General features: G+C 42.2%; 1 long non-coding RNA gene across 4 annotated transcripts in view; it reads right to left on the reverse strand.

The window, feature by feature from the left end:
* Positions 1 to 27435, reverse strand: part of LOC116665825 — a 584469-nt gene that overhangs the window by 256366 nt on the left and 300668 nt on the right. For all 4 annotated transcript variants that reach the window (XR_004322543.1, XR_004322542.1, XR_004322541.1 and 1 more), the window contains one exon: positions 1536 to 1629. This is a non-coding gene — a long non-coding RNA (uncharacterized LOC116665825). The remainder of the gene's footprint in view (positions 1 to 1535; positions 1630 to 27435) is intronic.

Genomic DNA, 27435 nt, shown 5'->3' on the forward strand with positions numbered 1-27435 from the left:
CCTAAGTGTTTAATGTGTGGGATGCTACTGCTAATGCTTCCCAGTTATCCTAATTTAAATTTCTAATTATTTGTTGCTTGTATGTAGAAATAAAGCTTATTTTTGCATGTTGACTTTATATTAAGCAACCTCATTCAATTCACTTACTTGTTCTGATAGTTTATTTATAGACTCTTAGATTTCTACTTTCCAATAATGTTGTTTCCTAATGATAGCTATATTTCTTCCTGTCTTATCCTAATATTTTAAAATTTCTTTTAGTTCCCTTATTGAACTCGCTGGGACATGCAATGTGACATTAAAAAGAAGTGATGAAAGTGGGCAGGTTTGTTTAGGTCCCAATCTCATGGGAAAGCTTTAAATATTTCACCAGTAATTATAATATTCAGTACAGTTTTTGTTGTTGTTGTTGTTGTTGTTTTGTTTTGGTTTTGGTTTTGGTAGATATTCTTTATCAGAATAAGGAAGGCTCTTTTCTCAGATCAACTCTACAAGCATTTTCTAATCACCCTTTATGTCCTAGTCACTAACCTAGATAAGCAGAGAATTTACAAATAAATGAGAGTGGGGTGGTAAAGTTCAGTGGTAGAGCACATGTTTAGCATGCATGAGGTCCTGGGTTCAATCCCCAGTACCCCCATTAAAAAAATGAAAGACTATTCCTGTTCTGAGAAATTCACCATGTTAGGTATGAAATAGATAAATATAACACAGAGTGACAGAGGGGAAGTAGAAAAACTCACTCTGCCCAGGGGAGTCAGTGAAGCCTCTCAGAGCACAAAGTATTAAAGAAGAGGCTCAGCATATGAGATAAATGGTGTTCTTATTAATAAGAATGATATACAAGGACTACTCCCTTCAAAATTCTCTCCAGGACATTTACCTACACAGGTGGGCTTCGTTTTACAGTGCCAAAGGATTATCCTGAATTTCTGTGCACATCACATTTGGATAAATCTACTATTCTCAAGTATTCTTAAAAGAGGTTGCAATTGAGAGAATAAAGCATCCCATGGTAAATAATTTTAGTGACAATTCCTGAGTTCTACGGACTTAGGTTTTCAAAGAATGTTACATGAGCCAAAATGCTGAGAAAGACATTCTGCTTTCCATCCCACAAACCCATTGTGAGCGCTCTTTCCATTTCTTTACTGGCTGTATTTGCAAACAATAGTGCAGGCAATGAAGAAAAGTTGATTTAGAGCAAGCAACAGAGCATGTGGTTTAGAAATATTTACCTTAGGTAGCCATAACACATGTTAAGTGTTAAACAAATACTGTTGAGTTGGCTCACCCAGGCTACGTCTGCAGGGTACCAAAGAAAATCATCTGGACAGAATTGTATTACCTTGGGCCAAGGGCTGTTGGAAGGTATACACCTCAAAGACCAGGTACAGTGAGGTCTTTCCATGTCAACATTTACGGTGTTTTTTTTTTCTTTTTAAAATAGAAAAGGGTATCCAAGAGTGAACATAGGTAACATTTCAGAGTTCAAAGAGACTGAAAAGTTATGTACATGTCCGCCAATGACTTACTGTCTCCAGGAGAACAAGGTGAACACTGTCAAGTTCATGTCCCAACATCTGGATTTGTTCTCAAAGCAGAGAATGGAAACAAGTGGATCCAGATCTGGAATGACAAAAATTGAGGTCTTATGGCTTGAGGAAGTCTGGAAGTAGGGTCGGTGCCCCCATTCACGTTCCTCTGGGACTCGTCCTGGCAGCACCTGCCAGCCAGAACTCCCAGGTTGGCGTTTGCCTTTTCCGTCCAAGGGCTTTCCCTTCAAGTTGGACCCATTCTGTCCTAAGTGCCAAAGAGTTAATGCTCCCCTAGGTAAGACCCGCAACAATGACTGTTGGGAGTCTGTGCATCCCCCTCAGGTGGGAACTCTAAGCAGAGTCCTACCTTGGTTCCCAGATTTCTCTTGTAGGAGTGAGCTTGCTATTTGCTTACTCTGACTTTGCTGTCTTACTTTCCCATCCCTCTCCCAATGTTTCCTGGAATTACTTCCAGAATAAACCATTTCATTTGAATTCTTGTTTAAGGGTCAGCTTCTGGAGGATCCCAAACACACACAGGTTATACTTGACTTAAGTAAAGGATATCAGTATCCATTCCTCATCTTTTCGTAAGAAGATGGTGGCACTGTCTCCCCCTAAATCACACCCTCTCTAAAGGAGCTCACACGCTCTGTAGGAGGATCGTGGAGGACTTCAAGCCGTTATCTGGGCAAGTCAAGTCAAAGCCACTGTCATCTAAAATTGTGGCCCATTGGAACACAAGCATCATTTTTTGCTTGACTTAATTGCATAATTGCCTTGGTTCTCAGCTTACTGTGTGGAGACCTCACGAAGAACAAATTAATGATCTCACATGAGGGGGACCCATCTTCTGTGGGCTTCTGGCCAAGAGGGAGACGTATCAATGTCAAAAACAGCTATCTAGGGAGACTCTCTCAGGGGGAGAATTTCTCCTTTTAATTATGACCACCTAAAAACCATGATGAGAACTGCTTCTTATGAAATCAAGCCATGGAAATTAAACTTTGGGGGAAATGGTTAAATTTCAGCCTTGGAGCCCTCCGTCTGCTATACTGGAGAATTTTCCTGGGTTCATCAAACATGGCTACAAGATTTCCTAAGAGTCTTGCTTTCGATGTTTCAGTAAATTCAGTGAACATTCCCCTGTGGGAGCAAGTAGTGTGGCTTTTAAGAAGAGAATTTTATTTAAATTCCATGTTCATTCCTGCTATAAAGGAATCATGGTAATAAATGAGACTCTAGTCTTAAGTTTGTGTTCAAATGAGAACATTATGCAGAGAAGTTCCCAAATAATGAGCAACTACAAGTTTCAGAGCAGTGCCTCAATCCAGGAGCAGAGTGGCTCACCTCTAACAATGAGATTCAGCGGTATTACCTGAGAGTAAAAGATTAACCAATAGCACCAGGGAGGAAGCCATCACTCAGTTTGTTGTTTAAATTAATTGCTAGAGCTCACTGACAACTTAAAGAGTAAACTGAGTGCCTTTATTGCCTCTGCTTTTGAGCTCACCTAACTGGACTCAACAGAAAACAAGTAACACCTTCCCCTGTTGACTGTCATTATTCTATTTAAATACAACTCAGATCAATCAATATAACATTGATGAGTGTGGTTTAACTATAATGATTCCAATATTATTTCTAGTATATTCTCTTTTTTAATTGAAGTATAGTTGATTTACAATGTTCTGTTAATTTCTGGTGTACAGCATAGTGATTCATTTATACATACATATTTCTTTTCATATTCTTTTTCGTTACAGGCCATCACAAGGTACTGAAAAGGTATTGAACATAGTTCCCTGTGCTATACAGTAGGACCTTGTTGTTTATCTATTTTATATATATAGTAGTTCACATCTGCAAAGCCTGAAATCCCGATTTATCCCTCCTCACCCCCTTTCCACCCTGGTAACTGTAAGTTTGTTCTCTATGTCTGTGAGTCTGTCTCTGTTTTGTAAATAAGTTCATTTGTGTCTTCCTTCCTTCCTTCCTTCCTTCCTTCCTTCCTTCCTTCCTTCCTTTCTCATTCCACATATAAGTGATACCATATGGTGTTTTTCTTCCTCTTTCTGGCTTACTTCACTTAGAATGACCATCTCCAGGTCCATCCATGTTGCTGCAACTGTCACTATTTTACTCTCTTTGTATGGCTGAGTAGTATCTAGCATATTCCCTTAACTGAAAAGCGTAGGGAAAAATAATCCCCCTCAAAGCAGAACCTGATTGCATCAGATGGTTAGCACCGGGAACTTCTGTTTTATTGTTTTGTTTTATTTTGTTTTGTTTTAAGCATGATCCAGAACAATGACTTACCACCCTCTTCCTACATGTTCCTACATGTGGAAGGCTTTTGCTCAAAAAAAAAAAAATTCTTATGGTTCAAAAGCCCCAGCTAAGAGTTTAGCCTGGGGAGGAACAGGGAGGTGGTCTCACCCCAGAGTGAGGTCATTTCAGAAAATGTTCAAATTGAATGAACCACACAGAGCCCCTTAAAGTTTCCTAACTGCTCTGCGTGCTCTCCTGCCTCGGGGCTTTGTATGCACTCTTCCTCTTGCCTGTGACGCTCCCTAGCGCAGCCCCCACCTCCCCACCACTCATCCTCACTCTCCTAGGGATCAGAGTTTCTGTCTTTGTGAAATGGAGTTTTCTGGAGGGAGATGCTGTCCGCGTGACTTTCGCACTGTTAAAATCTGAATCCTCAGCCACTCCTACCCCGTGGTTGGCTTGTCTGCCTCTCTCACGGCTGAGGTCCCCCTCCTGCCCAGGCGTGACTGACTCACCATCACCTCTCCAGGTGGGCCTCAAAATACGCTCTCCTCATCTATCCCAAGGCCAGCTTCTAAGTCCACAGCCTGCTGTTTGGGGACCCCTTGCCCACCGCTGCCCACCCCGGCTCCACGTGTCTCTCCACTGCAGGTGTCCAGGGTGTCCCCAGGGCCCCTTTAAGCCCTGGGACCCAGGAAATCTCTGTCCCTGTGCTTGCTCTGCACTGAGTCGCCATGTGGTAGTGGGTCAGTAGCTCCCCCCGGCTGGGTCTCACTTCACTCGTCCACAAACAAACAAAACAAAATCAAAGACCCAAACTTTTTCTTAAAGACCCAGATAGGAAATATTTCAGACTTTGTGTAGCCATGTGGTCTCTGTCACAACTACTCAGCCTCACTGTGGTAGCACAAAAGGTGCCACAAACACATACATGGATGGGTGTGTTCGTGTTCCAATAAAACATTATTTACAAAAGCAGGTGGCAAGCTGGAACTGGCCCGTGGGCTCCTGTTTGCTGGTCCCTGGTCTAGATGATTTGCATGGTTTCTCCTCTAAAATGAAGTCATCTTATTTCTACCAGTGGAATTAAGTAGTCCCTTCTTAATCCCCTGTGTGTTTCCTCCTGATCACAGTTGCAGGCATATACAGAAGTAAGTATGTGTCTCTCCCAGCTAGAAATTCCCTGCAGTCAGTGACACTGTGTTTCACCAGAATACACCAAAATTATTGCAAAGTGTAGCCCAGATAAGTTCTTAAAAAACCAAAAACTGAATGAATGAGTATGACTGCTGAAACTCGGCAAACAAGAGTCAACCAACTTTCCCTGAGAGGAGAGGACCAGAGATACCCCAACACCTAAAGGCATGCTCCCCTAATCCTCTTCTCTGATAAACAGTATCTTCTCCATCCCTTTCCTGACGGTTGGAATGGATGTGTCCTGAAGTATGCATAGCTGGGTTCTCTGGTCCCCTGGGTGGGAAGGATGTCATGGCAGTGTTTCTCAAATTGTCCCGAGCACATAGATCAGCTGGGACCTTGATCAGATGCAGGTTCTGATTCAGGGTAAGGCCTGAGGCTCTGCATTTCTAACAGGCTCCCTGGAATTGTGGATTTTTCTGGTCCACGGACCACACTTTGAATTGTAAGGCTTTAGAGAATTTCTGCCCTAAGCACTTTTCCATCCCATTAGTACCTAATGAGAAGCCTAGTTTAAAGTAGCTACAGCAAAATAAAAGGGAAGGGGTTCATATAACTGAAAATTCCAATATATCATTGGCTTCAGGTATGGCTAGATCAAGGCTCTGTGTTCCTTTCTCCATCTGTCAATTCTGTTTTCCTCTGTGTTTGTTTCATTAGCAGACAGAATTTTCTGAGCTACCAAGAATGAGACTCACACAGTCTTTATGGCTCAAGAGCTCAAAGAGGCTGTCTTTCCAATAATTTACATTTGCCCTACTTGTGTTATAGACTTACCCCTGATCCTATCAGTGTGCCCAGGAGGATGGAATCCTGTTGTGAGAAAGTCCTGAGTCTAGTGCTGAGTAGGGGTGTGAAGTAAATTTTAAAAGAACCATACAAACTAGCCAGGATTATTATGGAGAGGGAAGTGTTACTTTACCAAAGGGAAGATGCTGCAGAAACACTTTCATACCAACCCATAACACTCCTCATTGAATCATCAGTCATCCTGATACTTTGCTTATTGTATTAGTTTCCTACTACTGTGTAACAAGTGACCACAAACTTCTCAGCTTCAACAAAATACAGTGAGCAGCCCACAGTTCTGAAGGTCAGGGGTCCAGCATAGTATGACTAGTTCTTGACCCAGGATCTGATCTTGGAGGCTGAAATCAAAGTACCAGCCAGGCTGAACTCTTCTGGGGAAGAACATGCTTTCACATTCATTCAACTTGTTTGCAGAATTCAGTCCCTTGCAGGTCTTTGCTTGAAGGTCTGGCATCTACCTATTGACTACCTGCCCCCCAATCTGCTGAAGAGGTACCTGCCCCTAACACCCTACCTGTGGTACCGAACATTCTGTTCTCTTCTTTGGCGTTATTTATGAGAAGGAAAGAACTAGCAGAGCTGGAAAGGTAATACACAAGCCTGTTTCTACTTTCACGGCACTGTCCAAGTACCAAAGTGTCATCTGAGGCTTTTCTTCCAAAAATGACCTCCCTGTCTCCCAGGATAAGGGAGGATGTCTCCCCTGCCATAGCGTTTCCAGGTTTTCTCTGGACCTGCAGGGACTTCTCAACACCACCATGGCCTTTCTTTCAAGTCTAGCTGATCTTCAAGGCATCCCAGTTTAATCTGAGCTTTGACAAAGTCTCAGAAAAATGAGCCAGAAATCAGAAAGAGTTTTCTCTGAGATGAGTCAGATGAGGCAAGAGTGGAAACCCCCTGGATAGGAAACCAGTCTAACCTGTTTTGCCATTAGTGGTGACTCAGGTTTTACACACCATTGCTCCTGGAAAGAGAAACAGTGTCTCATTCGAGCCGAGGAGAATCCTCGCTGTCATGCCTGAGTGGAAGGTACTTTCACAGAGGCTGAGAGAGGAGCTGGGTTTGGACCGTCCGGGCGACAGTCCTGCCAGGAAGACAGAAGACCAGGGTGGTAACCAAACTGAAATCAGGCAGAGGAAGACAACCTTCAGAACTGGGCATTTCATCCAGGAGGAATGTCTATAAATCAGTTCGTAAATAGGTGATGGGTTGAAAGAAGGTTCTGTGATCAAATATGTTTGGGGAAAAAGTGGGCTGAAGAAAATAAATACATTTTCTAACTATAGAATTTTTAAGACTTTTAAATAAATAATTAGGATTCAGGGTCTCCAATGATGGGATAGAGCAGGGGTCAGCAAAGATTAACAAAATTTAATGGACCATAGAACCATTCACTCATTCATGTGTTAGTTATTTTTATGGGACAAATCTAAGAGTCTTACAGACAGCACACTCTGGTTCACTGTGGTTTCCCTGATGTCTATAAGGGAACTTGAAACACAGAAAACTCTCAACCAAAGCTCCCTGAATAGGAAATACTGAATTAAATAGCAAAGTAAAACAGTTCTTCCAGGAGAAAGAGGGCTTCTAAGGGAACACACTGATGACAGTTGAACTATGTAAAATAATGTTTTGGAACAAGGAGAAGTGACTGTATTTTGGAAGAAAGGAAAAGAAAAAGAAAAAGAAGAGGAGACACAGAATAGGGAAAAATGAATTGTAATAAGAAGGCAAAGGAGAGGAAAAGGAAGAGGCGGGGGATCAAAAGATGTGTTTCCACCCACAAGAAAATAGCTTTCTCTGCCCTGGCTGTGCACAAGAGCATCGGTGTCCTGAAAGGGAAAACCTTTAATGAGGTGCTGAAAAACCTTCTCTGGCATTAATTAACAAGATCACTAGGCTGTCGTAACTGCAGGGAGAAAAATAAATCATCAAGAGAGACTTCCTAACAGAAATGCAGGTCATTACAAAATATTATTTAAAGTCACATTTACATATAAAAAGGATCAAATGGATGTTGTCCCACTTGGCACCCACCTTCTCTCCCCTCTCCCTCGTGCACAGGAATTAGTACACAGCTCCCCTGTAAGCCTGGGGCTTTGGAATCTTTGCAGAGCATCCTCCCAGAGGGCCCTGATGGATACAGAGACATGAAAACTGAAGGAAAGCTTTGCAGGTGAAGCCTCAGGGCTACAACACCTGATTAACTGCCACTTACAGTGCTAAGTGCCTGAATCCCTCACTTAACTGGGGTCTCTGTGAGACCAGTGACCTCACCTGGGTTTTCCCTCCTTCATTGTGTTCTCAACACCCAGCCTGTATTAGGCTGCTCAAGAGGTGCATACTAAAAGCATTAAGCAATTCTTTAGGACTCAGCTACAGAGGCACTTCCTTGGAGAAGCTCTCCTGCATGTCCCAAAGAGGTGAAGGTGCTTTCCTCTAAGACACTGGTATTCCACGCTTCCTTGTGTGGTGGCACTTAAAGAAGTACACTGACAACAGCAAAATGGCAACAAGGGACAAGCCCCCCCCCCCCCGGCCCCCAGCCCTAATTAGAAACAGAGCTACCGGAGACAAATATTGTTATATTAATAGCCACATCCTTATCTTTAGCATCTTTACAGACCTAGATATGTAGTATGTGCTCTCAGCAAGTGCTTCTTGAATGGATACTGATATGGCCCAGAAAGGCAGTGGAAGCTGTTACAGATTTTGGGCAAAGTCTGGGGTGGCTGCCATTGGGAGCTGAGCCATGATCTGGAAGGATAGACCAAGAAACGGAGAGGTAGCCCAGGGCACTCATTGTGTTCCTAGGGTAGCAACCCTAGAAAGGAGTCCTTTCAAGCCAGAGTACCCCCAAAGTTGTTGCAGATAACAGACATTGCTTTGGTTGTAAATGGACATTACATTAAAAGGGAGACCCAGTGAGGCAACAGGTTAACTGTGAAGCCACTATATATGTATCTTGAGGTTGAACAAATAAATGGGTGGAAGATGGGGAAAGCCAGGTTCCTCGCTGTTGGTGTGGGAAGTTATAGAGCAACAAAGGAGGAAGCTAGGATGATCCATGTGGTAATAGATTAGAGTCAGAGACATTAGTATGAACTCATATTTAGCATAAGATAGACATAGATAGCTATATACATAGATGCTAGGTAGAGATAGAAGCTAGATAGCTTCAGGTATAGATTTAGATGTAGAGACAGAGACACAATGTGTATATCCACCGATATTTTAACATACACACATATATTTCCTAGTTCTGTTCTAGTTCTGGGAAGGCCTAGAAGCAATGACACCCCAGTAATAACGAGTGCATGCAACATCCAGATTTTGGTGTCTAAACACCATTCTCCAATAAAGGGAACCAAGGCTCCTTGGGGGAAACGGCTGATTCTATAACTGGGACAGGGAATGTACAAGATGAACCTGGAGCATCTTCTAGGGGCAGGAATTAAAGACGGGCTCAAAAGACAAAGCTATGTAGGTTATCAGAGGAGCACAGGACCCAACCAAAAGAGCTCCGGATAACCACAGCAGGGACAATCTGAGCAAGAAAAATTAGTAACAAAATATTGTGTCAAAGCCCCAAATAAAACATAAACATCCACAAGGGTGTACTCTCTCAACAAATGCTTGGATAAATGTAGGAGACTATGAGGCTGTCCCATAGAGAAGCGTTCCAAATACTTTACTCTGTGTTCAAGGAGGAGGAGCATGTTTTCCACCCCTTAAGTTTGAGCTGCGCATAGTGACTTCCTTCTGGAGAGTACCATACGGGAAGGGGGAGAGAGAGCAACTTCACAGTGGGAAGCCTGACAAACATACCCTGCCAGCTGATCAAGGTCAGCAGCAGCAGTGATAAGTCATGTGGATCACTTCTGATGTGATGTGACGAGAAATGCACACTGCCTCTGGATTCTTCTTCCCCCAAACCCATAATCCAAGTCTAATCATGAGATAAAACAACGGCCAAGTCCCAGCTGAGGGTGATGCCACAACATGGCTGAACTGTGCACCACAAAACCGTCAAGGTCATCAAAAACAAGGAGAGTTTGAGAAACTGTCACAGGCAGGAGGAGCTTAAGGAGACATGACAACTAAATAAATGTAAAATGGGATCCTAGGTGGGAAAGGTTTTAAGTTTAAAACTGGAGATTCGTTTGACGTACAGAGATTAGTATATAATGATGCGTCAATACTCATTCATGAATTGAGACGGGCGAACCGCACCAAAGTAATGTGTTAATAATATGAGAAATTGGGTGTGTGGTACATGGATACTCTCTGGACTACCCTGGCAACTTTTCTGTAAGTTAAAACTACTCTAAATTTAAAAGTTTAATAAAGTAAACAAAGCTACAAAGAAAATAAAAACAATAGAAACAAAACAAAACGAAATGTCCCCATGAACACCATGGGGAGGACTGGCATTGTCTACAGTAACTAAGGTGCCCTTGGAGTTGTGCAAATAGGGCTCCCCGTGCTGCACCTTCCCCACTTTTTTAGTTCCCGGCTGGACCCGGGGTACAATCCCAGTGATATTTTCTGGGTTATTTATCTGTAAACTGATGCTGACATCCCTTCTATGGTCATTCACTGTTGCCTGGTGCTTTCAGCGGTAAGTCTGTCATCTGGCAAGCTCACAGCCAACACATTCAAACTTTGAGGTGCTTAAGAATCGCCTGGGGAAGTGGGTTAGAATGCAGATTCCTGGGCTTCATCCCAGAGATTCTGACTTACTCTGTGTTAAAGTGAATCCAATTAATCTGCATTTTTAATAAACCTGTGAGGTGTTCCTGAGTCACACATTCGGATCAACCCTGAACTAAGGGGCAGGGACCAAGCATGATTTTTGACTAAGTGTCATTCTTTGGCTTCTCATCCCACATCTAGCGCCACAATGCTTCCTAAGTACTACGAGCTTGGCAGATAGTTGACACTCGATAAATATTTGATAAAAGAATGAATGCATGCATGCATGAACTGTCAAGATCAACATTTAATTTTTTTTTCTGTTTAAGAACTTTGACATTGGGTGTCATGCCCAGGGATCCATCACTATTAGGGGACCCAAGCTATGGGAAATTAGATTTAAAAAACAGCATCCACTGACACCCAAGGCCACTCACTGGGCACATCCTGACTGAGGTCCAGCGCGGTGGGAAAAATTTTCCTTCTCCAATGTGAGAAGGATTCTTGATATTTGCTGTTCTGAAGCTAATACCATTTTTAGTTTTTGGGTTTTTTTTTTCTGTTTTATAGGCTCAATTAGATGGGTCTGCCTTCTGAATCAGCAGCTCAATAATGAGTTTGGTTGCACTTGCAGGTAGAAAAGTGGAGGCACTTGTTTCCCCCACAGGCAGAAAGGTACATGTGCAATTAACTAATTGCAGGCTGATGCTCGTCTGGTATAAATGCTAGACACACACAAAGACACACACACCTTGACATCTGAAACTCCATCTCTGACCTGGGGGGTGTGAGAAAGACACACAGAGGATGATGCACTGAAGAGGTGAGTTGTCTGAGGGAGAAGAACCTCCTCCTACAACGGGGGCTCCCACAGAGGTCATCCCTTCAGTGCCCCCAGGAACGGAAGGACATGTGGGAAGGTGGAATGCTCCCTGTTCCCAGAATTCTTTGAGAATGGCTGTCAGTGTTTAAGTTAGAACATTGCCAGTTAATTGTTAGCTCTGAGAGAAAAATTATGAGCAGGGGAACGGTTCTGCATGGATTTAGTGTATTTGAATAATTTAGACCCCCGCCGTTAATTTGACAGGATTGTTTTTCTCTCGCAGTAGCCTGCTGCTACAAGAATTAAAACTGTCGGGAGTACCCAGGGCTGTGCTCGAGCTTAGTAATGAGGTTTATCAGTCAATAAATGATTTTATACAGCAAATTAAACTGTAAATTTCATTTGGGCGGTAAATATTTAGAGAATAAAGATATCTGGTTAATGAGGAGGGCTGGATGTTTAAAAAAGGGAGAGAGAAGGAAAAAAGGAAATGTCAAACTTCTAAATCTTGAATGTGGTTGGGACTGGATGACAATTTGCTCACTTACAGTTCTCTCTCACTCTCTTTCTCTGTAAATAACAGATGATGGTTTCATTGTGTATTTAAGGATGCAACAGAAAATCTTCCCATCTTTCACTGTATGTACCACTAGAATGAAATAATCCATTCCTCACGGGGTCCTTAGGAATAAATACATAAGGAAAAAAATATGTAAATTTCTCATACAATATCTGGCACAAGGTTCATCGCTTCTGCTCTGATTTATTTTTAAAAGCAGATTACCCCAGTGCTGTGCTGTCCAGTATGGAAGCCACTCACCACATGTGGCTATTCAAATTTAAACTTAACATTAATTAAAATTAAATAAACTAAACACAGTTTCACAGTTGCATTTGCCACATTTCAGGTACTCAGTAGCTCCAGGGGCTAGTGGCTGTGTCCTGGATGGAGCAGATACAAGCATGTCCATCATCACACGGAGTCCTGAGGGACAGGGGGACTGCAGAATCCGTCTGACAATTTCATGTTCCTTGTGCTGGGGTACCCACAGATCAGGTGATACCTGGGCTGGCTTAACTGGCACAAGAATTTTTGTATTATCTTCATTACATATCTGTGTGTATATGTAAAAGGAATTTTATAACCGAGTTACCAAATCTGTGGTTTCGTACATATCAATGCTTAGGACAAGGTAGTTAAGATAAAGTTTAAAAAAAAACAAACAAGCAAATAAGTTGGTTTAGGAAATTTTAAATAAATCAATACTGGTTATAATAATCTGGCAAAAATCTTGAAATAGTATACAAAGGAATGATGATGATGTTTGAAAAATACTGAGCCAGTGGACCCCAAGGGCCAGGAAACTCAAGAAGAGGTGAAAGAAGGGAGAAAAAATAGCAGAGCTGAGAAGGAGAGAGGTAGGAATGTCCAAATCAAATTTCTCTACCTTCCAATTTTGCTTTGGCCAGAACCAGGCGGTATTACTTGCTCACCCACGTCCTAAATAATCAACATGCCCTTAACTCCATAAGCTTAGTCTTTGTGGCATCGCTAGGGATGTCATTCGTATGAACTCCACATACCTGTGGGGTCTTTGGAACAGGGTTCTAAAAACTCTATGCAGCACCCTAAAGATTCCAAATATGAGTGTGACGTTGTAGGTCACAGGACATCCTGAACTGCACTCCCTGGCAGTCCACACTGACAGTCCAAAATCAAGTCACCATCACCCGGGAGGGTACATCTCCCTCACTCCCACATGTGGCCCATTCCTTGAGCCAACTCCCCCACCTTCCCATCCTAATCCACCAGTAACATCCCCACTCTCTGATCACTGGACCTCCCCCATATTGTAATCTGCCCGTCTGTGACTTCAGTAACCTTGCCCCATAACCTGGTCACAAACAAAAAAAAACAAAAAAAAAAAAACAAAAAAAACCCAAAAAAACCAAAAACCCACAGAAGGGCTGGAAGCACCACTGCATCAGAGTCCCTAAAGAAAAAGATAAGACAATCAACTCAGATCACTGGAAGAGAGCTTAATACAAAGGTATGGGCAGGGTATAGGTAAACCACAAGGTTTAGACTCTTGGGGCTAGTAGCAAGGGGGCACCATGATTACTGCTCAGCTTGAAGGGGCGAGGGAGAGAGGAGGGACATGGCACCTGGAAGAAGAGGACCGCCTGACACGAGCTGTGATCTGAAGATGAGGGATGCCACCAGCTCATCCTAACCTGCAGGGAGGGAGTCAGAAGAACAAATGCCCCAATCACGCGCTCCTCTCTCATTCTCATCTCTCCCTGTTGCTCCCCATTGGCTGAACCCAACTGAGAGACAGACAGCAAGGATTCTGCTGATAAATCTTGCTTTCCAGGGCAGGGAGTGGGGTGTGGAAGGGTGGAGAGTGCCTTGGAGGGGCAAAGGAGAGCGCCCAGCACAATCATTCTGCCTGCTCAGGTTAAGTGAGCCTTATCTTCATCCTTCCAGGGTTGCAGGGAAGTAGGAGGTGCCCACCACCATTGCCGTTGGAATGCAGATGGCTCAGGCTCTGTATGTGTCCCACAGTCTCCTTTCGGGAGCTTATCCTCACAGGTGGGCCCCCAGCTTCAAAGCATCACTGAGATTTCCACTTTCTGGGAACGTGTTACCCCATCTTTGAGAGGCTAAACTGCCCCTGCCCGCCCAGCCCCTTCCGAGAAGGTCACAGGACCTGGGAGATCCCAGGTGTTGGTCGTGTACAGTTCAAACTCTTTCCACAGCAAGTAAGAGTCAGACTTATCTCAAACTTGATTGAACAACAGGGATCCCCATCAGGTCACGTAACTGACCCCTCGCTCTTGCCCTGTCCCCGGTGGGTGTCACCCACAGGCGCAGCAGTTCCTGGCCTCTGTCTGCACACACCCAGGTCCCAATGAAAGGGGTCACCCTAGGACAGCTCTGTCCAGCAGAAGGCAAGCACTCATTCTTTAATTGCCTACTCACATTTTAAAAAGTGAAAAGAAACAGGTGAAATTAAATGTTCTAAAATATATTCTATTTAACCCAACCTATGCAAAACACTGGCATTTCAGCATGACATCAATAGCAAATTTATATATATATATTCATAAGAGATCTTGGATTCTTTCTCCATACTTAGTCTCTGAGATCTGAGGTCTGTTTGGACTCTCCCTGTGTTAAGTGCTCAGTGGCCACGTGTGGCTAGAGCCATCTTATTATACAGCACAGTTCTACAAAGTTCCCCCATGAGAGCAAGGCAGCTTCACGCAGCCCACTGGCCCAGCAGGGTCCTTTGTTCTTCACGGAATAATCAGTGGCAGGAGAGGCAATTTCCATAGACGAACCTGGCTCACCTTTGATGCTGCAGGTGGAGACATTTTCCCCTGAGGTGTATGGGCTACATAAAGACAATGGAAAATAAATACAAAATCAAATGAAACGAGCTTTCTGTTGGGAGGAGATGTATTGGACACGCCGGCCCCTCTGTTGGGGAACTGCATTGACTCCTGGCTCGAGGTCCGTTCTAGCCTTGATTGAAACACCTTTCCTCTGAAAGGAGAGATCTCAGAGAGGTGGGGGAGGATTTCCCCTCCGTGGATGCAGGAGAGCTGACGACGATGTAACAGATCCTGCCATCTAACGCCACAGAGATTGATTTAACAGGCCTCTGCCTCATGGGGCTGATTGGGCCTTTTTGGGTAGAAAACTGCTTTGTCAAATAAACCTTACCCGCTGTTTAAGCAACTTCTGTGCCCTTAGTACCCAAAGGAACAAGGAAGGAAACTCAAGTGCTTTCTTTTGGGGACGCGAGAGACTAAAAAGTGCCAAATGTCCGTGCGTGAGGTCACAATAATGACGGTTACTGGTAATTAAACACACACTAAGTGCATGGCATGTGTCACCTCATTTCATTTTCTAAAGAAAGTAATGAGTCAAAGAAAGTGATGAGTAAAAGGACACAAATGGGTCTATGTCTTTATTAGGTAAATAAAAGCCACTAAATTCCATTTTCCCATTAAAACACACAAACAGCTGGGGAGTCACAGAAGCAGGTCATGGAATACAAGATGGTTCTCTGAGCTTCGCTATGGCCATGCACAAACTGAAGCCAGGGCTAGGCAATGACTCCCAGGGCCTTGAGGGCCCTGGTGCCCAGCCCAGCTCAGCCCAGCTCTTCCTTCAGAACCAACACACGCACTGTGCACCATTCCTTTGTTGAATGTGACAGCTGCTACACAGCTTTGAATAATTTTTTTAAAAAACCTTATTTTGTCTGAGAACATCTGTGTCCATCTGGACACTCTCCTCCCTGGCATCTCACTTTTAAGTTTGATATAACTATCAGATGTTCTTGCACAGATTCTGGGACAGATCTGGGTATTGTGGAACAGACATCAATTATACTGATGTCATGAGGCATGTCAATCTCAGCCGGAAAAGTGACAGCTTCTTTATCATCAAACCGGGCAAGCTTCCTGATCCATTCGCTGGTACTTGTCAATAACGATTCACAGCAGCGTTGGATACGAGCCTATTTCTTCCCTCTTCGTTCTTCCTTCTTGCTTCTCTTCCCCTCTAAAAGGGCTGAGTCTCCACTTTCCCTGGTAATTCCCCGCATCGTAGGTGTTTTTCATCCTAGTCCTAAGCACAACTCCTTTCAGCACGACTCTAGACAGAGCTCTGCCTCTTTTCTTGAGCTTGGGCAGTTTTTATTTTTTATTCAGGGAGTGTCTAACTCAGAACGTCTCCCCTTTTTGGCAGGTTCTGAGAAACTGACTTAGGGATGACGTGGAATTAGATAAATATTCTGACAAGACCTCCTATAGGCAGTTGGCTAGAGATCTACATTAACTTTCTTCCTAGGAGTCTATGGCATCTACTCTTCTGTTCATTTTACATAGTTTGGTTAGAGTTTTTGAAAGAGTCCTGTCTTCTCTGTGTTTGGGTAAGTTCCCTTATATCTTTGTGTGTGTGTGTGTGTGTGTGTGTGTGTGTGTGTGTGTGAAAATGGGTTAGATCCACATGATAAATCCCTACAAATCCTTACTCTGTGATTTTACACAATTGGAATACTGGTTTTGCTTTGTTTGGTTTTGGTTTTGGTTTTCTTTTAGTTTTTTGCAACAGAAACTAAGTTTCTCAGTGGAGCTTTTAGAGTCATTTGATAGACGGAGTGAACTGTCACGGGCTCCGTGGTCCTTCTCTAAAGGGAGTAAAGCTTTGAAAACCGCCCTGTGACACATTATTGCTTAAGCTTAAGAATGACTCCTTTGGCTCTTGATAACCCTCTCCCTTGCCAGTAATTTCAGGTCTATTAATCACCTATTTGAAAACTATTAATCACCTATTTGGAAAAAAATCACTTTTTTTCCTAGTGTCTTCTTACAAATTTCTGGCTGTGAAACCAGAGGTTAGCAATGTCCCCTCCCAGAGTTGTAAGGAGTGTCTTTTCTTTTATGTTATATCCTGGGCACACCATTGATCTGTCAACCCTAACTTAAATGGTCTGGGTCATAATGATGGCCCCCTCTGTGACTGAACAAAAGGAGAAAGAAAAAAAGGCTGGTATTTGTAAACAAGGACCAGATCATGCAGAAGTTGGGTTGAAGTAGTTCCAGAGTGGTGGCCTATTAAGAGATCCTCCCTGTTACATGTAAAGTCTGACAAAGAGTCTATTTCTCCAAAAACAAAGTCTCTGAAATTCCCTTCTTTTATCTACAAAGTAAGAATAACACTCAGTAAGCATTTTCAAATCTCTTCCCAGCCATCCATCCTGTAAACTTTTGCCTAAGAAGGTCTTTCCCACAACATACATGAAGGAATCTCTAAAACTGCATGGAGACAAGTGAGGTCCCCCTCCCCTACCGCAGTGGTCATGTCCATTTGGACCAAACGTGGCCACTTGTCCCAGGGAAAAACTGGGTGGCCGGCTAGACCAATCAGATTCTCCCCTTGGGAATGAGGAATCAAGGCAGAAACACAGAGTCTTAAGTTGTGGCCATGGACAATATAAAGTTTTCCATGATACGGCCATATTTGGCTCACATGCAGTGAGGTGAAGAGACCTGGTTTGCAACAAATGAAAGAGAGGGAGAGAGAGAGAAAGAGGAGAGACGTCTGCACAGAATCAGACACAAAAGTCGATACAACCCCGGGAGGGAGGGGGTACTTCTTGTTTCTACTGATAATATTCTGGTCCCAGTTCCCATGCCCAGTGAGTTGTGCCTACCTTTCCTCTCCTTGGCTTCCATTAGCTCTCTCTGGGTCTTTCTTCTTAATCCCTTTTTGCTTTTGCTTTTGCTTTTGCTTAAGCTGTTCTTTGCCACTGAAGGCTATAAGACATAAACACAATAGGAGACAGGCATTGAACCTGCCTAGTACAGCGAATGACTCTGATTTAACCAATACTTCAGTTCCCCTTTCCATGTACAGGGTGACGGGTGACATGCATCTGACAGAGAGGGTTTGTATTCTGGAAAATGCTTTAGTGGCACAAGTTTAAACAGGGTGATGTTATCCATAGGTTTCCAGGTCAGTGTAGTCTGGACAGGAGAAAAAAAGTTTCCTTCCAGAATACGGTCTGATTCAGCTTCTATCATTTGAACTTCAGTGTCTGTGTGCGTGCTTGTGCGTGTGTACACACTGGGAAAAATGTTTTCAGAATCTTTAGGCCGGAAGATGTTCATCTGCTTTTTGGTTCAAATCATAGGGCCTTCCCTCTTGCCCACGATTCATGCAAATAACTTCCCCCACCCCCTTTTCTCCCTCTCCTCTTCCCTTCCGTGGTTCTGTAAGAGTCCGCGGGAGGAAATCAGCCATTCCGGCTCTCCTAAGGGCAGACAGTAAAAGTCACTGGAAGTGGATCTTCCAGGATAACAAGGGGATCACATGGAGTGGTGAAGATGAGGAGCCTGAAGAAAATAAGTGCCTCAGAGACATAACTCCATATATAGAAAGAGCATGGCGTGATGTCAGGTGAACTAAAGCTAGACTGAGAGGTGTTGACGGTTACGCTGAAGAGTTGGGGTTTTAACACAAATGCAAAAGGTCACTTTTGAACTGATGGAACAGGCAATTCTTAAAGTGTTACAATGCAGACTGCTAAGTGGTCTTGTGATAGCCAGATTCCAAAGAGACAGCCTCCAAGGAACCACACCTCGCAGTGTGTGGGCCCTGTGGCAGTCGCCTCCCATGCTGAATCTGGGCTGCTCCTGTGTCTCCCTTTTGTTGACAGAATGTAGCAGAAGTGACTAGCTTTGGCAGCCCTCGCTTTCGGGCTTTTGAGGATTCTAAACTGCCACATATGATCTGGATATGAAACAGCTTTGTGAATTGAAATATGGTAAAAATGTGATTCCTTGGGGGCTGGGAACTGCAACATTAAAATGGCGGTGTTGCCTGAGTCATGAGATGGCCAGGGACACGTGTGCCTGGATGGGTGCCCTTGTGCCCTGCAGAGGGAACTGGTGAAACAAACACGGCCTGCCACCTGACCGATCGGTTGTGACTGTCCAGGTCGCTATGCTGCCAGGGAGTCTGAGGATGCAGCTGGGGGAGTGTAACAGTGCTGAGATTGATTAGTGATGTCTGCCACAGGCACAGAGTGAGAAATTACTGCTCTTAAGTGACCTGTCATTCAGAGAGGAGGGTACTTCCCTTGGGCCTAGTTGACTGGAAGAAGGGCAAACTCCATAGACAAGGGGAGGTGGGGAGAAGAGTTCAGATCAACCAGTTGACTCTCCCTCAGCAGAGCAAAGTGCTGAGTAGGAAGAAGGGGGCACATCCGTTCCGAAAGTTCTGAAAGAGGAAGCCACCCACTGAAAGCAAGGATTCTCCCTACATTTCAGCACAAGCAAGCCCAGAGCCCCCAGCTGCAGTCAGACTCCGGTGCAACAGGTGTGAGAGACTTTCACCCTGCACATTTCCCCCAAACAGCTCTGTCAAGTGCAATATTGAAGGCTCGACACTGAGCCAGCCAGGAAACTCAGAAACCCATCAGCTCCCGTGGCTGGGAAAGCTCCCCCGGCTGCCTCGGCCCCTTTGGAGACACTGAGCTGCGGCAGCTAACAAGCCCTGACACAAAGCAGCCAGCACAGCCATTCACAGCAAACGCTCCTTCCTGGGGCTCACTGGCCTTGCCTGTTCGCTGTTTGTTTTCTAGCGCCGGAGATGCAAAAGCACGCTCATGACTCCAGGTGAAGAACTCAAAGCCTTCTCCGTCACACGCGCTAAACACATGGGTCAGAACACGTCTGCTATTTGGTTTGCTTTTGTTGTTCTACACGTCCTTCACAAAACCCTCAACAAGGTGTGAAACAAGACATTTGTAAAAACCCAAGTGGTGCTGCTGTCTGCCTTAGTTATTTCAACCCTGAGATTGACAGTGAAAGACAAAATATTTCAGTAAAATAAAAGTATTGTCAGCAAAAAAAAAAAAAGGTATGCTGATGACACACTGAGAACGTAGCCCTATGATAAATTAGGGGGGAAAATTGACGAAGAGCAGAAACACATAAGACTGCAATTTAATCTTTTTATTTGAAATATAAATATTGTTACTATCAAGCCTGACAGTATAGAAAAATGTGTGCCCTGCAGCCTTCTGACAAAACAAAATTTATATTTAAAACTTCCTGAAATAATACCTTTCATCCATAGGGTTTTGTCACATTGCAATGGCTCTGCGCCTGCTGTACGGCCCTGCACCTTTAATTATTTTATGCCTAGAAGACACATTTTAAATAGAAGAGGCGGGTTACAAGAGTTTTGACAGCTGAAGCTGATTAAAATACTGACAAGATGCACTCTATAGAATTCCCTGAGGTTTTTGTCAAAGACCCATAGGAAAGTTAAAGATGAGAATCCAAAAAAAAAAAAAAGGAGGTATTTTTACCCACCAACGAGAATCATTCAGACCAGGCTAGTGTTATTTGTTGCCTGGCCCTTGCCAGAGAAACTTTTAACAAAAACTCCCTTTTTCAAATGTTGCAAAGCCACGGACTGAAAAACTGGTTGGCTGATTGAGTTTGCTAATCTGTTTCCAGTTAACAAAGCACAGCGTCTCCTTCCAAGGCCAGTTGTTCCATCTCATTTACTGAGGAGAAGAAAAGATGGATGGCTCACTTATTTATTTATCAATCTCTTTTATAAGGGTGTTACCAACTGGGCTGGTTTCCTGGATCTAGTTTCTCATTAGGAAGTGTGGCTTTTACAACCCCCAATGAAAATCCAGTGTCTACCAACCAGTCACTCTTGTTGCCTCTTGCCTGAGGGAGTGAGCTAGAAGCCATTGCAGTAAAGGAGCCATCAATCTGGAGATGATCTCTGAAAGCAGAAAGTCTCTTGATATCAGAGGCCATAATTTTAGGGCTGGTCCTTCATGAGTTGGTTGAGTCTCATGTGCATTCATTCTTGTACTGATACAGGTGGTGGATCTATTCTGGGCAAGGCTCACAGGGTCCTTGCCTTTGAAGAGGGCACTCACCTAAAAAACATGGCCAAATAATACTATTCCTGGCAAAACTGTCTTTTAGAAATGATGGAGAGATAAAAGACATTCCCAGACGAACAAAACTAAGGGAGTTCATCACCACTAGATCTACCTTATAAGAAATGCTAAAGGGAGGTCTTCAAGTTGAAAGACAAGAACACTAAGTAATAACATGAAAACATATGACAGTATAAAACTCACTGGTAAAGTTAAATATATAATCAAATTCAGAATACCCAAATATGGTAAAGGGGGTAAATCACTTTTATTTCTGGTCTAAAAGTTTAAAAAGCGATGATACTAAAAATAACTACAGCTACTATAATTTGTTAATGGATAGACAATATAAAAATATAGTAAGTGTGACATCAATAGCATAAATGTTGGGGAAAGAGAAGTAAAAGTTTAGAGGTTTTGTATGCAATTGAAGGTAAGTTGTTACCTGCTTAAAATAGACTATTATACCTATAAGATATTTTATGTAAGCCTCATGGTAACCATAAAGCAAAAACCTAAGGCAGATACAAAAACATAAAGAAAAAGAAACTAAAATACACCACTACAAAAAAATAAACCACATTGGAAGAAAAGAAAAGTCATAAAACAAATAACAAAATGGCCCTACCTATCAATAATTAGTTTAAATATAAATGGACTAAATTTTCCACACAAAAGTGGCAGAATACATTAAGGAAAATCAAGATCCAGCAGCACCAGTCTTCTCAAGTATGCATGGTACATTCCCCAGGGTAGATCCTATGCTGGGCCGCAAAGAAAGACTTAACAAATTTAAGAAGACTGAAATCATATCAAGCATCTTTTCTGACCATAATGTATGAAACTAGAAATCAATAATAGAAGGAAAATGGGAAAATCCATGGAAATTAAACAGTTCACCCCTGAACAATCATTGGGTCAAGGAAAAAATCAAAAGGGGAATCAAAAAGTATATTGAGACAAATAAAAATGAAAACGCTGCATACAAAAACAAGAGATGCAGCAAGAGCAGTTCTAAAAGAAACATTTATAGCAATAAATGCTTACATTGGGAGAAAAGAAAGATCTCAAATAAACAACCTAATGTTACACCTTAAGGAATTAGAAAAATACAAACAAGCTAAGCCCAAACTTAGCAGAAGAACAAAAATTATAAAGATTAGAGCAGAAATAAATGAAACAGAGACAGAAGAGACAATACAAAAAAAAATGAAAGAGTTGGTTTTTTGAAAAGATAAACAAAATTGATAAACCTCTAGCTAAACTAACCAAGAAAAAAAAAAGGCTCAAATAAAAAAAAAATAAATGAAAGAAATATAACTGAAACCACAGAAATACAAAGGATCATAAGAGACTACCAAAAACAATCACAGGCCAACAAATTGGGTAATCTGAATTTCTAGAAATTCATAACCTACCAAGACTTCATCATGAAGAAACAGAAAATCTGAACAGACCACCAATGACTAAGGAAATTAAAGCAGTAATTTAACTTCCCAAAAACAACAGCAACAACAAAAGCTAGGACCAGATGGTTTCACTGGCGAATTCTACCAAACATTTAAAGAATTAATGCCAATCCTTCTCAAACTTTTCCAGAGGGAACACTCCCAAACCCATTTTATGAGGCCAGCATTACCCTGATACCAAAGCCATCTATAGATTCAAGGTAATCCTTATCAAAATTCCAATGGCATTTTTCACAGAAATAGAAAGAACAATCCTAAAATTTGTGTGGAACGACAAAGACCCAGAATAGCCAGACCAATTTTGAGAGAGAACAAAGCTGAACGCATCACATCATTAGCAAGTATCAAGGAGGAAGAACAAGGGCACCGAGACACACTGAGCCCCGGCCACACACCTGGGCCCTCCAGTGCACCTTCTACTGTTGATTTGTGTAGTTTTCAGATTTAGGCTGTTGCAAAAATTGTCCCTATGAACACTGTACTGCATGTCTTTCAGTGAAAATAGGTACAAATTTCTGTTGGGTACATGTTCTTTTGATTTGTTTTATACCAGAAAGTTTGTATGTCTAGGCCAGACATTTGCCCATTTATTAATAAAATAGATGCACTGTGTCTCATCTGGCTACACAACCCCTTAAACAGAACTCTTGAGGGCACAGTAGTGATTCATGGACCCAAATCTCAATGAGGCAGAAGAAGCGGGGATGTTTGGAGGGGCACAGCATCATAAATTAATAAGAAGGTGGGCAAGAGTCAGGGAAAATTTACCTCCAACCTGGGTCAGAAAATCCAGCTCATTATTACTTAATTGTGCTTTGATTAACACTTAATATCATTCTGAATCACTCCCATTAAGCTATTCTTCTATGTTTCCCCTGCATAATGCCTTAAATAGAAATAAATTGCAACATTAGTTAACAGCATTACATCATGTGAATTTTAAATACCACAACTTGGGGGAAATAAAGCTTTATTAGGAGTCGAGTTATAAATCTGCACTAGACAAAGCTGCAGGTATTTTTGGCTATTTGAGCTACTAAAAGAAAATCGGTGTCTTTGAGTTCTCTTAATGCTGTTGTAGTTTTGACTGATGTCACCGCCAATATTTCAGGGCTGTGTCTATGACATAAAACAAGGGCATTGTTGAACTTGGCTCCTGAGGTTAGGAGGTGGGGAGGTGGTGGCCAGGGGTGGTTTTGGAGCTTGATTAAGCTGAATTTAAAGTCAGCCACAACGTGCAAAAATAAAGAGGTTCTCAATCAGAGGCAATCTGAGCTGAATCTGGAGAAACCAGCTCTGTGTATTTTGTTACATCCAATCTTTGAAAGTTTCAGTTTTAGAGTCTGGAGCACTGAATATTCTCAGTGTAAGGCCATCACAAATCTTAATCATTTACCAGGATACAGTTTCTTAAAATAGAAAGAATCTGAACTTCAGAGTCAGTGAAACTTTGGTTTCTAATTTGTGACCCCGGGTAAGTTTCTTGACTTTTCTGAGCAGGGCCACTGTATACAGTTGTACAAGTTGCTAACTGCAAAGAGTTTTCCAATTTAGGGAGCAAGTGAAGACTGGAATCCTACCTGTGCCCCACCAGCCAAGTCATGAAACTGTGTCTTCTAGGGGTATCTTTTGCACACAGGCACCATATAAACCTGTGGTGGCCCCGACTGTGAGTCTCAGTTTCCTCACCCCTAAAATAGAGACAGAATCATGAAATTCACAGAAGCACTGTGGGAATTTTTAAAATATCACACAAGTAAAGGGTGCAGAATATCAAATGACATCCTACACATATTTTTTTGGCCACGTTTGTTGCTTTCCCCAGTGTGAGTGCTAGCATGCAGTTCTTATCCTGGGGGCTAGGAAAAAGGGTAGGAGATTAAGGAAGGCATCTCCTTTTGTGGGTTTAAATATGTAGGAAGCTTGTGTCTTACAGATCTATTCATAAAAGTGGTCTCTCTTTGGGTTGATGTTTTGTTAGTAAATCAATATAGCGACTATCACAGGAATTTGAGAAACTAAAAAAAAAATCACTTCTAATCGCAGAACTCATCAGCATCATATCTGGGAATATGGTTGTTATCTGACAGTGCTTATCAAAGAACATTCATGTAAATCAGGACACAAATCATAACATGTGGTCATGGAAAGTGGCCCCGTGATCTCGCTGAGAAAGATCATGCTTAAAAATAAGAACAGAAAGACTCTGGCTCTAACTGAAAGACCAAATTGGCTGTTTTAGGTCAATTTCTGTTCAATGGATTGGATGCTAAATATTCAATCTGATCCCATTACAGTCGCTGAACCATTACAACCACTGATGATGAAATAACCATTATCAGCTCAACTATTCAAGCTACTCATCTATTTTTTCGCCACTTGACAATTGGACTAAGTAATGTGATTAAAATATGGTTGAGTTAGTGGCAGCATAGAGATACCATCTGTGATTGAGCAGAGAGGAAAAACAATTCCGAATGAGGACATGCAGGACAGGGAGAAAGATGGACTATGCCTGAGGCTCGAGTCTAGGCCCCAGCTTTGCTTCATGTTAACAGAGGACCCGTCCACGGGGGCAATTCGCCGACCAGTAAGGGAGTCCCCAAGGGGTGTGCCCAACATTTGCCATGGCCAGCTCAGCCTGGAATGACCCCACACTAAAACAAGAAAAACAGTCAGAGCTTGGAAAATGGAGCTCAATTTAAAACCAGAAGTATGGGGACGCAGCGCATTTTGTTGGAGATACTAGCCGAAAGGGACACGAGGACCCAGAGAAAGCGCCGGGAATCAGCACATCAGAAAGGAGAGATTTGTTTCCGCTGTGATTTTGCCTCAGTTGACTGTCTGCTCATAACATCTGCCCAAAGATTGATGTTGTGATCGTCCATGATTGATGGGGGAGATTTTAGATGGGAAGGTTTAAAAGGAATGAAATAAAGTCATAGAAAATGAATAGCATGACGTAAGTAAGACTAACAGAGTTGAAGGGTGAGTGAGTGTGGCAGATGGTAATAGAAGATAGTTCTTAAAATGAGCTCAGTGAACACAGATAGATGTTTGTGGGCCAAGAAATGGCATAACAGTGTCATCATCAGCTGCTTTGTGCTCATTTTTTCCACATATGTAAATGCTGGGGATGTCTTTCTTTGCTTAACCTCACTTATTTCATAATTGAAGGTCATGCTTTTGAAATAAAATTCCAAACATTAAAAAGGATTGCTCCTTTAGAGAAAAAGGAGATGAACTGATAAGAGAAGTTACTCTGGGGAGGAGAGTGAGATTGGCAGTTTTAGTCAAGGTGATGATGTAGGAACTTCACCTGCCTCTTTATTATTATTTTGATTTTGCAATGAGAATTTATTTAGGAAATATATTTGTAATTAAAGATAACGAAAATAATTGCTGTATTTATTATTTTTTAGATTAACACATAGTAAAATTGGCCTTTTTTACACCTGTAGTTCTATAAATTCTATATAACACATGCATAGATTCATGTAACTATGACCACAATCAAAATACAGAACAGGTCCATCACCTCCTCCAAAATCCCCTCATGCCTTTGTAGTCACCCCTGCTTCATCCCTAACACCTGGCAACAACTGATCTGTTCTTTGTCACTCACTAGAGTTTCATCATTTTGAGAATATCACGTGAATGGGATATAACCTTTTGGGAGTGGCTTATTTTATTCAGTGTAATGCACTGAGATTCACCTAAGTCACCGTGTGTAACAACAGTTCGTTCCTTTTTATTGCTGAGAGTATTCTATCAGATGGATGTACCATATTCTGCTTATCCGTTCATCCACTGAAGGACATTTGGGTTGTTTTCCATTTTCCACACTTATGAGTAGAGCACTTATAAATATTCATGTGCAAATTTTTGTATGAACATAAGTTTTCATTTCTTTAGGGTAAACACTCAGAAGTGGGATTGCTGTATCACACAATAAGTGTGAATTTAACTTTTGTTTTCTGGAGAGACTACCACTTTATAATCCCACCAACAATGTAGGAGAGTTTCAGTTGCTCCGGCAGCCTTACCATCATTGGTTCAAAACTGAGGGACTTTCCAGGATGAAATCTGAAACTGGCTCCCACACACAGAGGAGCAAGGAGAGATCAAAGAAAGGGGCACACCACTCCAGATTGGTAGGTGGCTGTTTTAAAAAGCAAGGGAACTCACTTAACAAGGCTTGTCTTGGGGGGCCACAAGACGAGTAGATCTCCATATCCATCGGCCAGAATCTCAAATGTTTATATAGAGGTCTTAATGGGGTTTAGTCAATACAGCATCCAGATGGTCTCAACCACACCTTACTCTCTCAAGACTATGCCCTTGGAACAGTTCCCACTATGGGAACAGTGGGCAGAAGTTACATTCCAAGGACAGGAGTGGGAGTGAAGTGCCTCCAATTTCCCGGGTCCAGTTCATGAGTCATCCACCAGTGGCCATGTCTTCTTGATAACCATCTCCTATAGCCATCACTTCATATTGTCAGTAATTTTTTTTTGTCATTCTGATAAACTGTAGTGGTATCTCATCATAGTTTTTAACTTGTGTTCAATTAATTTCTCATGATTGAACATCTTTTCATGGGCTAATTTGCCTTCTCTTTGGTGAAGTATCAAGTTGTTTGCCCTTTTAAAAAAAAATTGGTTGCCTTCTTACTATTGAGTTTTGTGAGTTCTTCATATATTCTGTATGTAAATCCTTTGTTGATACGTGATTTGCAAATATTTTTCCTAGTCTGTAGCTTATCTTTTCAATCTTTCAGCAGTGTCTTCCACAGAGCAAATGTCTTTAGTTTTAAGTCCAATTACAATTCTTTTATCCTTTAATGATTTATGACTTCTGGTAAGTCTAAGAACTCTTTTCTGAATCCCAGGTGACAAATATTTTCTTCTAAAAGTATTAATGTACTGCATTTTACATTTAGATCTATTGTACAATTTGAGTTAAGTTTTGTATAGGATATGAGGTTTAGGTTGAGGGGTTTTTTTAATATATTTAAATGTACAATATTTTAACACAATTTATTATAAAATATCCTTTCTCTACGGAATTGCCTTTTCCACTTTTTCAAAAATCAATTCACCGTATCTGTGTGGGTCTACTTCTGAACTCTCCATTTCGCTCCA

Source organism: Camelus ferus, chromosome 9 (genome assembly GCF_009834535.1).
Source record: "Camelus ferus isolate YT-003-E chromosome 9, BCGSAC_Cfer_1.0, whole genome shotgun sequence".
Classification (NCBI taxonomy): Eukaryota; Metazoa; Chordata; class Mammalia; order Artiodactyla; family Camelidae; genus Camelus; species Camelus ferus.